This window comes from Malurus melanocephalus, unplaced genomic scaffold (assembly GCF_030028575.1).
Source record: "Malurus melanocephalus ecotype Western Australia unplaced genomic scaffold, MMel_1.1 scaffold_71, whole genome shotgun sequence".
Lineage (NCBI taxonomy): Eukaryota > Metazoa > Chordata > Aves > Passeriformes > Maluridae > Malurus > Malurus melanocephalus.
The window spans coordinates 2,149,297-2,166,995 of NW_026623303.1; the positions used below are offsets into that span (position 1 = coordinate 2,149,297).

The window sequence follows — 17,699 nt, forward strand, 5'->3', positions numbered from 1 at the left end:
CAAAARCTTCTGCAAAGGGAGCAGCAGTTTGTCAGGGCAGAGTAGTTTTTCCCTATTATTTTTTAACTTCATGCAGAGGTGTACAAGCAGGTGATGAAGGCGAGAGGGATGCTGCCTTACTGAGGATGCAGGAGCACCTTCACTCGCTGCAGGTGACTGCCCTGGGAGGAGGGAGATGGAGCAGCTCCTGCAGCCAGAGGGATGAGGGGGAAGGATGCAGCCCTTGGGTGGGTGCAGGAGCCTCAGGTGCTCCCAGAGGAGRAGACTGTGAGCTTCAATGCTGCCACAGCCAGGAGTCCAACTCTGAGTGCAAAAGTTTTTGAGCCGAGGGAGGCCAGCCCAAATGGTGGCACATCCTAATCACGAGCCGTGGGCTTTTGCAGAGACACCTCGGGTATGTGCTGGCCAGAGCTTTTACTCCCTTGCAAGGGAGGCAGCSCACACGTAAGCCTTGTGTGAGGGCCCTGTCAAAGCACTTCGTGCCACCTTTGATTTGGAAAAACCTTCAGGATCAGCTGCTCACGCTGCTGAACTCCATCTGACTTATTTTTGCAGTGCAGGCTCCAGTGAAGAAGCCTTGTGTAGGACCAGGTTTTCCAGCTGGTTTTCAGCATTCCCAGCTGAGCCTTCTTGCAGGAAATGTGCACCTTGGAGCACAGCCATGTGCATCGGCTGTAATCCCAGAGGCCTTCCTGTCTCACTGGGGCTGGGGATAGGAGCCCTGGAGCCTGGCACAGGAACTGTTCTGTCCTGTCCCAGCCTCAGAAATGCAAAAAGTTTAAAACAAAACACAAAACAACCCAAAATACATGACCACAATCCACTGTTGCTCAGCAGTGGCACTGGGCTGATTGCTGCTGTTCACATGAAGTTTAGAAAGTCTTTGTTTAGCCTGAAAGATGTCCTCCCATCTGAGCCTCAGCCTGCAAGAAATCTCTCAGTAAGAAAAACTCACAACTGTCAAATATTAACTTTTGAGTGATTACAGATAGGAGCTATAAATCCTGGGCTCAGATCTGAGAGATAAATAGGTTTGGATTAAATAGTTCGTCTTTAGAGGCTTGAGTGCTGAATTTCAGCTATTTTTTCCAAGTACAGAGGTGGTGCTCTAAGCAGCTATACATGTTTCCTGGAAATGYCATTGCCAAATTAAAATTGCTGTGGACAAGAGGGACCAGATTAGAGTTTATTCTAGAAGATCAGGAAATGGAAGTGGTGTTTTCACTTAGATTGAGATGTCTGGTTTTCAGAGGAGGCTCCTCAACAAGCAATGCCTCCACTGAGTTAGATTTGTAAATGAGTGGCTCTCTTTCAGAGGATGATGACTGCTGGTAGTCATAGCCTTGGCTCTCGTGCCACAAATATTTGCTTTCAAATATTTGTAATCATAATTAGTCTTCCAGGCACATTTCTCCAGAATGTTGGGCTGCTTTCAGAACACAGGCTTTGTCTTGGATGATGATACYTCTTCTCCTTTCAGGAGTTACTGGACTGGCAATTCAGCTAGAGTCATCTAACTGGTCAGACAAACTGAATCATGCAAACTGGTCTCATTCATCAGAAGAAATTTCACATTCTTGCTCACACAGGAACACAGGAAAGACTCCCACGTTTTTAAATGATTAATCAAAGATGTAGCAATTTGTGAAAGAGGCTGAAAATATGGCACTGTCCTCACASCGGTGTCAGAAGGGCTATAGACACAACACACACTTCTGCTCTGTGCCAATGGATTTGTACAAATCTACCAAACATGTTAACACCTATCATAACCTCCCGACAAAGACATTTAACTTGCACAGTGTTGGAAGAAAACAATTTTCCATCTCAACTAAAAATAAAAAGTAAGAGCTCTGTTGCATACAGGAAGTATGAAAGGCTCTTCAAAACAGGAAGGAGAGGATGCTTTCTGGATGAACAACTCATCTAGATGCACATTATTTTCTAGTCCAAGTGGATTTCATTCCAGATGAGCATCTTTTTTGTACTGCTGCTTGTGTAGGTGGGACATTACATGTTTGTCTTTCGTTAGTAGGCTTTAGTTTATTCAATTCATGAAATAAAAAGTTCACAGAAGTCTGGTCTTWTAGATATAGCTCTTGAATATAAAGCACTGCATAAAAAAGTAAAGTAATTTGAAATGGAGTTTATATTCTGGTAATTTTTTTTTAACATCTTGATGTTGTACATTAATATTATACCATAAGGGGGGGAAAAATACATGTTTGGGGGATGTGGGGGTGTCTATAACAAGGATTTTGAGACTGAAACAATTTTAGAAAAGTTACAGGAAACCCACTTAAATGGATGCCAAAAATTTTCCAGCAAGCCAAGCCAAATTCAGTGTAATCTAAGGAACATCAGAGGAACACTCAGAGCCTTGCTATGATTATCTGTGTCTGTGCCTCAACACAGTCCAATTTTCAGTGCAGTGTGAATCAGCTTAGCAGGGTGTTTATAAACCTAACCTTCCACTTAAGTCACATTAAAACTTAATTAAGCATCCCACTGCAGTGCCATGCCACATGCTCAAGTACCACAAAAGGTATTGATTGAAGGGGAAGTGCAATTATTCCAAACTCAGAAATACCTGAAGCGAACTTGCCCACCAGCACAATGTGTACTACAGTTAAGCTGGCAATGGCTTTCATCCAGCTTACAATGTGATGATTTCTTATTACTCTACAGAGATGGAATTATCTAATTCCCTCCCTCCCTTCCCTCCTTCTCACAATTTAATGGCAATTAATATGMAAACACACTAAAGAGCTTTATTCTCAAATACACTGACTTGTAATTTAATAGATGGAGCCTCCAGAGCTAGTCCATTGCCACATCAGCAGAGACACCACTCTGTGTGGATGCAATCATTCCCACAGTACCCTCTGAACTGAGAGGCTGGCAGAAACCAGACCTTGCTGAGCTCTCATGATGAATCAGTTACACTTWGGAGTCTCACACACCTCCACCAGGACAGAAATAAATGGCACTAAAAATAAAGATTTTCTTTTCTCTATCCTCCCCCTGCTTTCTCATCTTTTAGATAGATGTGTTCTTTGGCTTATTCCTACTCACAAGAGGGAAACAGAGSACGCATTAGGCTGGTAGTTCAATGTACAAAGATGAAAGGCTAAAAATCGAGCCAAAGAATCATAAAACTTTCAAGGCTAACTGATGAGACCTTCTGGATGCTGACTGAGCGTATATATTCGTGAGCCTTTATTCTGATTATTCTGCAGTTCAGAAAGGAACCCTTTGTATTTCTTTTCTACCAGTCAATCCAAGCAGAAGAACAAGCCTCTCTGGCCCGTGCTTGCCCCTCCCAGCCCTGCAGTGCAGGATGCCAAAGAACCCCTCTTGTTGGGGATGGTCACCAAGAATATGGATTTTGGAGCTAGGCTGCCCCACTACAAGATGTCAAAGCAAAAACCAAGCAGACCTGTGGCTGTGCAGAGTCAATGCAATGAGCAGAGAGCCGTGGTGATCTTCCCTCAGTGATCCAAACTACTGGAGGCCAAATGAGAGAATCTGGGACAATCACAGCCAAATTAAGGTCGGGAAGAAAAATTCTTCATCCAACAGAATGTCTGTTGTCCAGCCCAGAAATTGCAGATGTGGATCTCAATGGCCTATCCAACAGCTGCCGGTGGGGAATACAAACTTGCAGCCTGCTGTGGATAAAAGGAGGTGCCTTGAGGAGCTKCTTGACTGTCCAGAAGCAGCAAGGYGCCTGGAGAGTMYCTGTGCACCTTGTGGGGTGCCCTGCCAACACCAACACTACAGAACCTGAAAACCTCATTAAAATGTCTGTGTTAGACTAAGATTCCCCCCAACTCAGACAAAGGGGACAGTCACTCATGGTACAGAAAGAGTGATACAAAATACTGGATGTTCATTATGCACATCATAAATATCAATCCTTCCATGGCACCAAGTAAAGCTGACACAGTGTTTTCTTCCAATCTCTAGCTTTTCACTCATCAGACAGCGATGAGCTGTGATCACCTGCCATCCTGACCAAGGACAAACYTCACACACCCAATCACCAGCAGTTTGGGTCTTTGAAACAGATGGAGAAAGAAATACTCTCCATAAATCAGAGAATTCTGCTAACAGCTTACAGACATAAAAAAAAAAAAAAAAAAAAAAAAAAAAAAAAAAAAAAAAAAAAAAAAAAAAAAAAAAGCTCCCTTTCTCTCAACAAAGCACATTTCTCAACAGGTCAGAAAAGCTGTACTTTTTACATGCAGAGACTTCTGTGATGCTGGTTCTTTTCCAGCTGATTCCCTGGTATTAAAGCAGTGCTTTGGCTGGAGGATTTCCTTGGCCAGAACAACAGCCGAATTTGAATTTCAAATCTCATAGTCTACATAGTGCAGACTTCTCTTTCAGGAAGCACTTTAGTCTTCTAAATTTCAAATTCCAGATTTTATCAGACTTGGCAAAACACTAGGACTCGTAATTGTGCTTGCAAAATACTGAAAGTATGAGTGGATGCCAACAATCCCATCCTGCGCAGGCAGGACAGCTCTGTTTGCAAAAAGTCCTCTTCTGCAAAGGACTTCTGATCCAGCAATGTGCTGTAACTGCTACAGCTCCTGTTTCTATTGTACAGTCAGTGAAATTAAGGTCCAAGGTCAGACTGACTTCTGGTCTAATACAGGAAAGTAGGGGCAGAAAAGAGACAACAAAATCTATGTAATTTTTTTGGTTTTCATTGCTTGGGTATCCACAGAGAACAATATCATCTTTTGAACTCACTGTGGCTCAGCATGATACCCAAACCACCCCAGATTTCGGCTTAGTGCAAAACATCTCAAGAGATGCAGCTGAATGATTYCAGGGAAATGGATTTTAGTTGCTACTTTATTTCTTGCGTGCTGAGCGCTTATCTTGACGCACTGTTACAGTTTCCTCACCAYACAATGAATCAGGAAGAGTAAATACCCACAGACCTGAGGTAGAAGCCTGCTAATACTGTTCTACTGCTCACTAGTACAATCTAAGGCTGTCTGTGATAAAATAATAATAATAAAAAACCTACCTCAACACACAGTCTGCTGTAGCTGTAATTTCTTTTTCTATAGTGACAACAAAGTAAGTTTATAAAAATATATGTATGCCTCACACACATACATATATAAACATATACATGCATATAAATTCCAGTACTGTACTTAGCCATGAATGGAAACAAGTCAACTTGACAATTAGCCAATATAAAGAGAGCTAAAAGAAATTTTAGCTCATACACCTATCCCTACTTCCCTGCCAAAATGTGGTTTAGCCATCACTTTTTCCTATTAAGAAAAAAAGAAGTGTAAATGTTTCCTCTGTTCCTGTGTTAAGACATGTAGAAGTAGGAAAAGTTACTGACACAATGACTGTCTGGACAAAACTTCGTAACTTCTATACCCAAAGGGTAATATTTTGGTATTATTGTGGTTGACAGTACCCAGAAAGCAGCAGAGCCAGGATTCCTCCCCCAAGCAACTCAAATGCACAAAGTAAATAAAATATAAAAGAAGAGAAAGGCTGTAACATGTTTGATTTCATGCAGTCATTAACTTCAAGTATGGCTGCACAATACCTCTAGAGAATTGTGTAGTTCCTCATTCTTAGAAATTTCAGTCTTAGGAGAGAAGGCTCCCAATCTGAAAAAAGTTTTAAGTCATGCTGCAGTGAAGCTGCAGAAGGGTTTAAGTGACTCGGTAAAACTTAGGAGAGTCAGCACCAGAGATGAGAGCAGCACAGCCTGATCCTGCTGAAAACCCTTCTCAGTCATCGCAGCCTTGATCCTTTAAAAACTCAAAACACTGCTCAGGTTAGGAGGAACTTTTTCAGGAAGCTACTGTTTGCAGCATGAATTCTGTGAAAAAAAATTAGGTAAAACAAAAAGTAACAAATAAAAAAGGAGCCTAGACCAGAAAGCAGTATCCTACCTTTAAGTGCTTTGACAGTTCTAAGTGTTTTCTTCCTGCTCAGGAGGCTTGCTGGCAGCCTTAGCCGACCTGCAGCCTGCTATGTCTTTAATCATGGGCTCTGGCTGTGGTYCATCTGGGAGCTGCTTCTACATTCCTGGTCAATTTTAACCTTCCCCATTAGCATTAGGGGAGATGTGATGTTTGCAGGGGAGGTAGTGGGGGCACTGACCTTCAGGCTGGGGCATAGGGAGGAAATCTTACTGTAATTGTGACAGGCTTCAGCTTATGCAGAGCGATGTCAGTTCTTTAACAATGCACAGGATCCAGGTGGCACGAGGCCAAGGACCAGTGCCAAGGGGGCAAGGGCTCCCTTGATGTTTACTTCCCCCTCCTCGATAGGATTTAAAGATGAGAGCAAAGGGAGAGCTTTGCTGCACTTTTTGGGGCTGCCTGCTTCCTGTGGCCTGAGGAGAGAGGTGCACATGGGCATGTGTTCCTCACAAGCAACCCCAAACAGGTCACACAGCCCAAAGAGCTGCCAGCAATGCTCTTCTTGCCCCAGGCAGAAAGCTGAGCAGACTCTGGCCATCAATCACAGGAAGAAAAGTCAGAAGGATTTACTTAAACTTTTGAAATCTTGCATAAATGGCAAAAGCAACAGACACTGTAAATGTAAAATGTTCTGGATGTTCCTGTGGTTACTTTAAGAGGACACTGATATCTTCAGAGGTTTTCTACCCTCTGGATATCATAATTCAAGAGACGTGGCCCACATCTATGGGCAGTAGATATATGAACTGTTTCCCAGGACCATCACAGTAGGAGCAGGATCTTTCTGGCGCACTAATTACAGGGAAGGGTGAGGATGAACAAAGTGCACTCCAAAACTCCTTGTAGATGCATTAAAGATGACATCTGTGCTCAGAGGCTCTCCCAGAGCATCCCGTCAGACTCTACCAGCCATGTCACTTCACATTATTTGATGTGGTGCCATACACGGCTGATAAAACCAGACAGACATACACAACAATAATCTAATCATGCCTCCAGAAAATGGCAAAATTAGTCCCCTGTGACATTGTGACCAAGTAAATTAAAGCCAGAGTGGAAAAAATATGTTTCGCATRTATTTTATGTGACTTAGTATGAAATTATTCATTTAGTTTTACTCTCCAAAACTTCTTKCAAGCAGCTGGCCCTATAAAATAGGGACAGTCCTACAGAGGAAATATAAACTGTCCTTTCGTATGAGTAAACGAAGAGCAGCCACAAAATACATCCTGTTGACAAAACGAGATAAAAACCACTGGAGAGAAGGAGTAAGTTAGGTATGCTGCAGCACAGCATTTGCTACTTCACCACATCTTTCTGGAAAAATGATGATGCTTACCATCACATCAAATTAGAAGGCACCTTCCTTGCAATTGAACACTGTGCTCCTAGTCCAGGCCTCTAGCCTCCAGGATTTTAGGTCCTGAGCTGTGAGTCAGCAGAGCTACTGCATTTCTTAACTGATTGAAGCCTCACTCACCGAGCCTTTATTGTCAGGATTGCAGTGCCATTGCCTCCCTCCTGGGCCATTACCCCACCTTCAAGGAGCTGCAGCTTTCTGTCTGTCCTTGTTTGCTTCATCAAAATCTCTCTTTTGTTCAGGCTGCCATACTGGATCAGACAAGAGGTCCATTTCACCTGAAATTGTGGGGTCTAAGGGTACTCCATGGCCCCTGGTGTGCTGGCAAGGGAAACACTGTCCCAGCTTCTCTCACCCACTGTATTTTCTCAGCTATCCTTGATTAATATCCTTGATTATAGGTTGTAACAATCAAAAAGTATAAATATTTTTGGCATGAAATGGAACTATTATTGATGTTAAATCATACTRTAAAAGCACTTATGGTAAACTTCACAGATACTGGATAGCATATAAATGCTTTCTGCTGTCAAGCACTGTTTTGGGAAATATAAACACTTTAAGTTCTTTATGTATATAGAACAGAGACTGCATGATTAGCCTGACCTGTCTTTAGCACTTCTCAATCCTTTCCCAATTCTATTACAGCTGCCCATTTCCCCCTTTAAGACAGTAACAACAAACATCAGAAGCAGGACTGAGGAAAACCAAGCCTAAATTCTTCTTCAAATGCATTTTTAATTGTTTGAGCCCAAATATTTCAGTCATTTCTGAGAACAAAGTCTGAGGAAAAGAGCGTTTTTTTAGCTCACATGAAAAAACCCACTGTGCACTTACAAGAAAAACACTCGAGCTTTCTTGCTCTGAGGGTGGGACTCGGCATCTGGGTGCAGGAGCACAGGGACTGTGACACCCAAGGCATGACAGCTACAGTGGGAAGCCTCAGAGGGGAGACAGCAGAGGGACAGCAAAGAATGCAGCAAATGGGCAGAAATGGAAGAGTCAGTGGGCAGACATGAGAAATACCCCCATGCAAAGGCATTGCTTACCAGAGCATCCCCCTGTCCCGAGGCCAAGATTGAGCCCAGCTCTCCTGTGCAAGGAGATGGTGACCAGTGGCCTCTCCCTCTACTCTTGCCTAGGTCCCTGTGGATAAGCAGCAATTATGGATGGTCACCAGCTACATTATTTAAAGGCCTCRGGTGCAGCTGAGGTGATAAATAAACGCCTTTACAATGCCATGTTGCAAAATATTTGAGGGCAGARACAGTCTTTGAGAAGCAAACTGGGAATTTACACACAGGGAAACAGTAAAGGCCAGTATTTACAAGATTAAGTTTGGCAGTATCAACTGAAGCCTGAAGCAGTCTCTACAAGTTTAAAGTGGTTTCTTTTATGCACGTTGGTGTACTGCCTTGCAATTCTACAAGTACTTAGAATGTTTCCATACAATCCMTTACCAGAGTTTGTGCAAGGGTAAGAAAAGCTTTAGAAATAAAATGGACTTAGATACAATATAAAACTGTGGATAGAATTCAGATTCTGTAGAAAATAACTTGCTTTGAGAGATGATGCTGGGGACCRCAGATGAAAACAGTTAGTTTCACATGTAATGCAGCAGAATATGGGCCAGTAAACCAGCTTAACTGTTCACTTCTTCCTAGATAATACTTGATTAGGTGAACCAGACTCTTTGCTGGGTTACTGCATATTCCTCTTTTTTTAGGAACCTGAGCTAAGATGCTCTGAGTCATTTGCTGAATTGTATCAGCATTCACAGAGTGGATCTCTCTAGCAGAAGACTCCCAAACCCTCTTTTACCTTTCCTTACCTCCTTACCACTTTTCTCTTTTACCTTTCCTTGGCTAACTGCCCATGCACAAAGCATCATAATGTACACATATTTTAATCAAGCACCAGAACAATAACTGTGGCAATGTTTGTGAAACACCAAGTTACCATAAGGACAAGCATCAGCCTAAGCCAGAAATGAACTGTTTTATCTTAAATATCCCAAAGTAAATAAGGCAGAATGCTAAGTACTGAATGAGAAAAAGCTATAATATTACTTGTAAAAAATCAAGGAGGAGGAGATACTTTGCATTCATGTGGTCAAACAGCACCATTAAAGCGATGGAGATGAGTGAAGAGTGCACTGCAGTTTGACTCCTGGTATTTCTTGAGTGGCTAACTCTACAAGCTTTGTGAYATTCTTCTAATATTTCTCCTGGGTAAGCATTTGATATAAAACAGAAACAAAACAAAGCAAAACCCAAACAGGCAAAGTCTTTGCTGTTAGGGATAGCAGCCCTTCACTTGATAAACTTGTGTCTTTGAAAAAACACCTGGTATAGTTTTGAAGTRGTTCTCTGAACCAGTCCAATTACCTTTATGTAAGCAAACACTGCTTAACACTGAACTAACACATTGGCCTTGCAATGCTTTCTCAAAAAACTGCTGGGTTCCCATGCCTGCTTGGACCTGATCAGCAGGAAGAGCAGACTGCCTCTTYTTGCTCTTAGAGCATCTAGTGCTGCCCTGAGACATGCTGGTAGGAAAGGGGCTGGCTCAGAGCACAGCTGTGTAGCATAAGCATTTTACTGGGCTGATGATTCATGATTTCTGTCTAGCAGTGTCATCTGGCTATTATTTCAGACAGAGTAAGGGGATTCCATAATATATGCTCTGGAGCCGGGGCAGCAACCACTCATTTCTCACCAGCACCCTCATATGGGGATGCACCAACACCTGAACTCCCAGCAGCACAATTTGCTGCAGAGCAGGCTTTTTCTCTCTCTTTTCTGGAAGCAGCCCAYGTAAGCATGGATCTGTGTGTGTGAGATTTACTCGGCATCATCTCCCACCAGATGAGCCAGACTCTGCCCACACTTCATTTCCCTGAGTGCTGCTTTGCTGAGAGCTGGCTGATGGTTGTTTGTTCCTCTTGCATCAGGCCACATTGGAGCCCCAGCAGACAAAGGCTGGGATCCCATCAGATCCAGGTTTGGCAGTGGCCATCCAAGCAGTGGAAGCACCCTGGCGTTCCCTTTCTCAATGGAGGCAGCCACAGCACCAGCACATCAGGATTTATTAACTGTGCCTGTTCAGAGCACTGCTCCACYGCAAAACAACAGCAGGGTAAACACAACGCTTTCGAGTCAGACCAGGAGTGCAAACGTTCCTTCTGGTCTCAGACCACCCAATTTCCAAACACTGGTCAATRAAGGCTCTCATTAAGGAACTGCCAGATTTGGTAGAGTTGTTTACACTAGGTTGGATGCATTTTGTCTCTGTAAAAGGACAATCTGATTTGGTATAGTTTACTAAAGGGTGTTGCTTGAAAATAAAAGTGGAAGTAATATTTCAAATCTTTGTTTGTTTGGATGGTTTTTCATTTCATAGCTTAAGGGAAAACATCATTTAGAAGACATACCCATGAGCTACAAAGGATTCATAACCTCCTTTATGGTAACAAAGACTAAGCATGAACCRTAACTTTACATATATCAGTCTTGTGTGGACTTTTCATTTTTTGGACGCTAGTACTCTCTATGACATCATGTCAATGAAAAGTTTTGAGAAAATCTAAGTCATGGATGATAAGCCTAACAGAGTCACTTTATGTTCCAGGCTGCAGGCCAGCAGATATGTAACCCTGRAATGGACTTCAAGTCTCGTCTATACCCCTAAACTACACACAGAGAAAGGACAACCCAACCATCCTCAACAGACTCAGGCTAATCTGCTCTTAAAAAAATACTCCAGAGAAGGTGATTCTAATTTACTTGCAATTTTGCTGAGAACACACTGATCTTTGCAAAAATTTTGTCAGCAGAAATGCAATATTTTCYTGAAGGTTGTTAAAGACCTAATGARATAGCAGCATCTAGCTGGCCCCTGTAACACCACACAACCATCCCTGATCTATTTAGTCACATTTCTCTTTTGATGACCACATTTGGAAATGTCAGTCAGCCATACCTTAGGTCACTTGCTAAATGCCTCGCTAGACACACGAAAGCACTGCTTTGTAATCAGGACATTACGTGGTGTTAGAGCACCACAGAAGTTCTGCTCTCTCACCTGCCTGCCCCATTCCCCCCTGCCTCCAGAGCTCTGACATCAGCAGCGTTTTACAAGTCCCATTTTTTTCTGAAACCACATTGACTTAGCTGTAAGTACAGTCCTTTTGGTGTCTTTGTCGCTCACTTCASTTCCTGAATAGGCAGCTGACACAAGTGATACCAAATTAACCAGTTTACAATTAGTTGCCAAGCATGACAGAASTCTATTTCTGTGATGGGATTTCCAAAATACAGTAGAAATTACAGGCAGTGGGATTTAAATCCCTGCAGACAGCCGTTTATGAAGSCTAGTCTGCAAGTGAGACAGTACAAAACAGAGGAAGGGATGAAACCAAATTTGTGTCCTGCTTCACCTTTCCACCCCAGGCTCCTTTTTTTGGAGCACAAGTGTGTGAATMTGGCTGGCCACATGGAAACGTGAGGCCACAGGCTATGGGCAGCTGGCCAAGATATACCTGCAGGTTTGGCAACAGCTGTCTGCAGTCAAACAGCGTGGAGAACAGCTGAGGTTCCCTTCATGGACTGAAGCATTAATGGGGTCTTTCTCCTCTGCCCAGATGYCGATTTTCACAAAGTTTTCGGGGGCTGATATCTATGAAACATCTCCTCTGCTAAATTGGTGAGAATTAGTCTGTGGGTTTGGAATTATTTGGAGAGGATCTGGCAGAGTGAGATCCTTTTTGCCTCTTTTGTGTAGGAAACCAAACTGAACACTCTTCCTCTGCCTAAATGGTCTTTTTTTCATATCTGCTCAGTCACTGAGAACTGGAAAGCATTTCATTCTCATGAGATCCAGAGACAGCCTAAAATGAGGCAAATACTTATTGAATCCCTTTTAATATCATTAGCAGATATCATTAATCAYCAAGAGTGATTCTGGACAAAAATAATGTCTTGGTACTTCTTCCATTTCAGGACCACTTTATGCTCAGGCTCTCACTAAGTGTCTTCTGTGGCTAATCTCTTGAGGAGAGATTGGGACTAATAAATTTGAAGACAGGAGAAGCAGTCAGATCACTCAGAGGTAAAAGTGTAAGCCCTGCTCCTCCCCTCAGCTCTGCCAGGTACTCAGTCCCCAGTCCCATGTGCTTGACTGTTTCTCCACATAAGCACCAACTTTGCCATTCCCTTTCAGGGCAGCTCAGCACCCAGCCAGCACACACAGAGATCCAGGGAGATGCTTTAATGAGGGGCACAGCAGAGTCCCTGTCCTTTGTGGATTGACTGAGAGGCGTCTTAAAAACTTGGCCCCAAATGCGAACAATGGCAAGAAGTTTATTGCAACAAAATTCTTTAATGAGTCATGGTGGGGCTTTGGGAGAGTGAGGAATACAAAAGACACTTGCTGATGGCATAAATATGTGAAATCCTGGTGATAAATGAAGATTTCCTTTCTTGTGCAATAGAATTAGTCTTTTAAATTTTAACAAGGCCTTTCAAAATATTGCTAACTCCCCTCCCAACCTGCTGTGCTGCCACAATTACAGCAGAAAATAACTGGGGAGAAAATCACCAGGACATTGCTGATACTGCTACTTTTTTAGCATGCTTTTCTCCCTTAGTTTCCCTAATAGCAGCAACAGCAAAAAATTCTCAGGTATATAACCTTGAAGACACTTTTCCCATAGTAAATTAAATATATATCATTCTCATGTGAAATGTGTGCTGGCATGGGACTGTCAGACCCTGGTAGCAGCATGAAAAGACTTTTTCTGAAACAGATGTGGCTTTCACAAAGAAACCCCTTCAATAAAATAGGTGGTTTAATGTATTTTTGGTAGGGAGAAAAGCCATTCATTCTTGACTTTGGAAAGGAAGACCTGCATAGATCCATGATGGACTGCTGTGCCTGAAAGAGGTCTGCACCAAAGCACTGCTCAGCTTTGAAAATCACCTTTTTATCCTTTTATTTAGAAAGATCTTTWTATAGTCTGAAAGCCTCGGATTCATGGAATGAAGCACATGCTAGGTGAAGGTTTAAGACAATGGCGGAAATGTTCCCCTTGCCAAGTGYATGTTGTGTGTTACCAGTGATTTTCCTGCCCTTTGGAATAGTAAGATGGAGAGAGGACTTGTACTGCTTTTAGATATTAAAACCTCATTAAAAGTCACGTGATGCAGAGACATAATGGCCTWTTTTCTAAGCAACTGTGCAAATGCCTGTTTACACGATGGATAACATATCTTCTGATTGCACAAAAAGTGTGCATTGACATTTTAGGGATGTAAAACATGTGCTCTTGAAGTATTCCAGAGACTGCCACACATGAAATTGCAAAAGCATTATTTTCAAACACTGGCCATGAATGTTAAGCCTCTAAGTTAATGTTTATGTTTCCAGATATGAATTACAGAAAGATCAATTTATAATCCTAGTATTAAGTACCTGCTCTGCACTAAAAAAAATGTACACATTATTAAATCCTAAAACCAATTATTTTTTTCCAAAAATAAACCAATCAATATTTTCCAAAAACAAAAAAGAGAAAATTGAGGAAGTACAAAGCAAAGAGTAATCAGAAGGAAGGTGCAGTCCTTGATATGGTCTCAGCACAGAATTAAAGGACAGAGACTCTCCTGTCACGATGTCTTTGCAAACACAGCTAAAATAAATGTTGCTGCTTGATGTAAAGAGGAGAAAAATTAATATGATAACATCTTATCAAAGCTGAGTGTGAGGAAATGGCAATGACTGGTTTCTCCTCCCTCCACTGGCCTGATGCACAGCAAATTCTCTTCTAACCCAGACTCATGAGAGAGACAAAAAAATAATACCGGCTGATTTGAGATACCAAACCCCATCCCATTGACCCAGGGCCTTTGTCCATGCATCAGTCCCGTGCCAGCAAGTTGTGGTGCATACATTTTTTGTCAGAATGTATCAAGGCAGAACATCAYGTGAGCATTTTATGCTATGGTACAACCACAGACCTTGCTTCTTCCCCTGGAGAATTTTCTGCACACACATAATGCCAGCAATAGTAGCAAAAATATCCAGGGTCTGTTGGGTCCAAAAGAAATCACTTCTAACCCTCCCAGTACTCAATTGCCCTCTTATTGCTAGGCACAAACCACCCTGTGCTGGTGGGAAAGACAGGAYATTTCAATAATAGTGTGCCCTGCCAAGGCTGATGTAAATTCTCATTCACGTTTCAGCTTGTTTCTGTGTAAACCCATGGGCTTTTTTCCATTACGGGCTTCCTTCCAACATCAGGCTGTTGCATGAGCTAGAGAGTAGCTGAATTCCTGAAAATATTGACAAGGAATATATCAATGCCCATGTGGACTGATACCAAACAGATCTCATTCCAGAGGCGCAACCTTTTTAAAGAGAACATTCTTGCTGGAAAGCCTGTTGGAACGGATGGGGCTAGATGCTATCCGATGCTGGGCATTGTGGCCAARGACCTGGGCCCCTTCATCCCCAAGGTAATCATCCAACAATCTAATGACTTCAGCAGATACAAAATGGTTCCAGAGGCCATATATCTACTCTTGGACACACGTAAGAAATCCCTAATGATTTCCATGACACACTGCTATTTTTACATCCTCTTCATTTTTCAAGTGTGAAGAGAAGTTATCTAAGAGGCCAACAAAGTGTGACTAAGGATCAATTTCACACAGATTTTTGCAGCATGAGATGTATTTGTATGAAGACCTGGCATTATATCCTAACATCTCCCTGAAGACACATCTACAAATGCTTCTGAGCAACACCTTTTCCTAAAACATTTTGTGAAGTTTTATTGCACAGCTAAAAGCTGCCTGGAACAAACCTTATCCTGTCCCTCCCCTATAACTGTGACTGGATTCAGCAGCCTGTATAACCACCCAGAATTTCTAATCTCACTTTTGGACCTTTTCAATCTATACCAATCCACCCCTGTTTTGCTGGTCCTGACAGCTTAAATCTTGCTGGATTTTTTCTGTCTCCTTTCTCACTTTCTTGTCTGCTCTTTGTGCATGAGTGCTTCTCTCACATACCCTGTGGCTACAGCTGCATTCGCCCATGTCACCCCTCACCAAGCACCCTCAGGGTWCAGCTATTATTAATTGTTTGCCATGCCTTGTACAAGGAACCCTTCTTTAAGGACAAACCCTGTACTGAACCTGGACAAGACAAAGGAGGATATCAACTCCTCCCTAAGTTAGTGTCTTAAAGATAAAGGGAGAGCTTCTGCAAAGAGGTTCCTCTGTACATCAGTCAAAGAATGAAAATATCTGGGAGGGTTTTACAAGATGTGAAGGAATTTGGAATGGTTCAACCAATAAAATGGAAATGCAGTTAGTATTTTGGAAGAGTCRTCTTTCAGTCATTGTGTTTGAATGATTCATGTTTTCATCCATCATGTGATGACTTTGTCAAAACGAGAAATATATAAGTGTAACATCCATGGTAGAAAACAGGATATATTTCAATGTGGTTAGTGCCAAGGGCAGGATTTATCTACAAGGAATAAGTTATGCTGTTTCCAAATGGCTGGTCCTATAAGCTGACCCAAATAAATTGACATGAAAGGTTCTTTTTACACTTTTTTCCTCCAATGTAAAAATAACTTCTTATAGTTTGAAATACATTTGTTCCAAATGTTTCTAAAAGGCTGAATGTATGGCAGGATCCACAGCAATTGCTGGCAGCAAGAGTGATAACTGCAAAAAGCTGTGTAACCACCTTCTACTTCCTGAGCTTCGAGGCCAAATTCTGCCACGAAATGCAATCAAATTGCAGGTCAGGCACTAGAGAATCAAACAATACTTGGACTGACATAGGCATCATACTCTGCCGGAAAACCTCAAAGCAACTCCACCAGCTCAGTGTCCTGCATTGTTCATAAGTTGTAATTCATACAATTAAAAATTCTGCTGTTGCTCCTTTRAAACAAAACTAAAATGCACTTCTGAAAGGGTATATTTATCATACCTGGGGTTTGGCAAAATAAAGTATTATCCACTCTTAGGTCTACACACTCTCTGAGATAATTTCAATGTGGAAAAGCACGTTCTTCTTCCCATATARGCGTTTATTCTATTTACATTTCTGTCAGCTCTAGAATTCTGCAAAGCAGAATACCAGAGTACAGCCCAGTGAGGAATTGGTGAATAGTTTATATTTTAAAACAGTGCCTTAAGTCTCTGTTATTAGCTATGCTTTTGGAATAGGACATTTCCTGAGTCCTCATTTACTGCCATGGTATTACAACATTAAATCAAGCTTTACATTTTTGTTTGCTTGTTACTTTGGGAATTTTACGCATTTAAAGGCATATTACTTTGCTACATGGAGTTGAGGAAAAAGACAAAAGACTCTTGTTTTGAAGAAGAAATTATGGTATTAGAAGTTGCATTACATGTGTAATAGAAAAAACTACATATAATGTRTGCCACTTTGCATGTGTAATTTAATTTGTATTAGGATTTTCTCTTCTTAAAAATTTATATTATTCCCTTTAGTCTTCCATTAAAGAATCAACAGTAATTTAAAATCATTAAAATCAGTATTGCTGTGCATGTGCATGCAGAAGGGGAGTTGCACAGGACCTTTTTAGCAGAAATAAATACTGTGTCAATCAAAGAAAATTACTCCCTTGATATTTTAAATGAAACACAATATTTGGGAGGGTTTGTATTTAAGCATGTTGGATTTCTTTTACTTTGGATACATTCTTTTTTTCTTTTCTTCCTTTTTCTGTAGCTTGCATTCTTTTGGAGTGTCAGGAGCTGCAATTTGTGGATAAAGCCAAAAATGTGGTTTTGCTTTGTATACTTAGCGTTAGTTTCTATGTAAGATACACACTGAACAAATCTCAAAGAAAGGTCTCTTCCAGCAGAAGGTCAGACGCTTGGTGCCTTTTCCATATGTTCTGAACTGCGTTGCTGGCTGGCTGTGTGTTGAAAAGGAGCTTTCAGAAAGAAATCAGTCCTCCCTGCACATCTGGAAATGTTGATGGTCAGTTCGATTTTAAAGCATTATGGTCATTCTCCACAGCAAAGATTCAACATACCTTCAAGGCAAAAGCAGCGATTTCCAAATGCTCATGACATTCCAGTGGTCATTTGAAATGAAGAGAGAATGGATTTAAAAAAATCTAACAAGTGACCTTACACCCCTCAGGGTGCTTCTGCAGYGTCTAAACTTTTACACTGCTATTGCAGTAAGACAAAACACTTTTGTTGTTGTTTTTTAGAGTGACTTCAAATTGTCAATATTATTTACATCACGAAGCTCATCCTGAAAAGAATTGAGGAGAAAGGAAGACAGAAAAACATTCTCAGGCA

General features: G+C 41.6%; 1 protein-coding gene across 4 annotated transcripts in view; it reads right to left on the minus strand.

Moving 5' to 3' along the window:
• The window catches only part of LNX1 (ligand of numb-protein X 1), a 148,615-nt gene extending 140,148 nt beyond the window's left edge, over positions 1-8,467 (minus strand). For 2 of the 4 annotated variants that reach the window (XM_057366803.1, XM_057366804.1), the window contains exon 1: positions 5,943-6,045. The gene's annotated coding sequence lies outside the window, so the exon portion shown is untranslated. Of the gene's footprint in view, positions 1-5,942; positions 6,046-8,384 lie in introns of those variants that run through there. The other 2 variants (XM_057366805.1, XM_057366806.1) reach the window with 2 other exon arrangements.
• Positions 8,468-17,699: the final 9,232 nt, after the last annotated feature.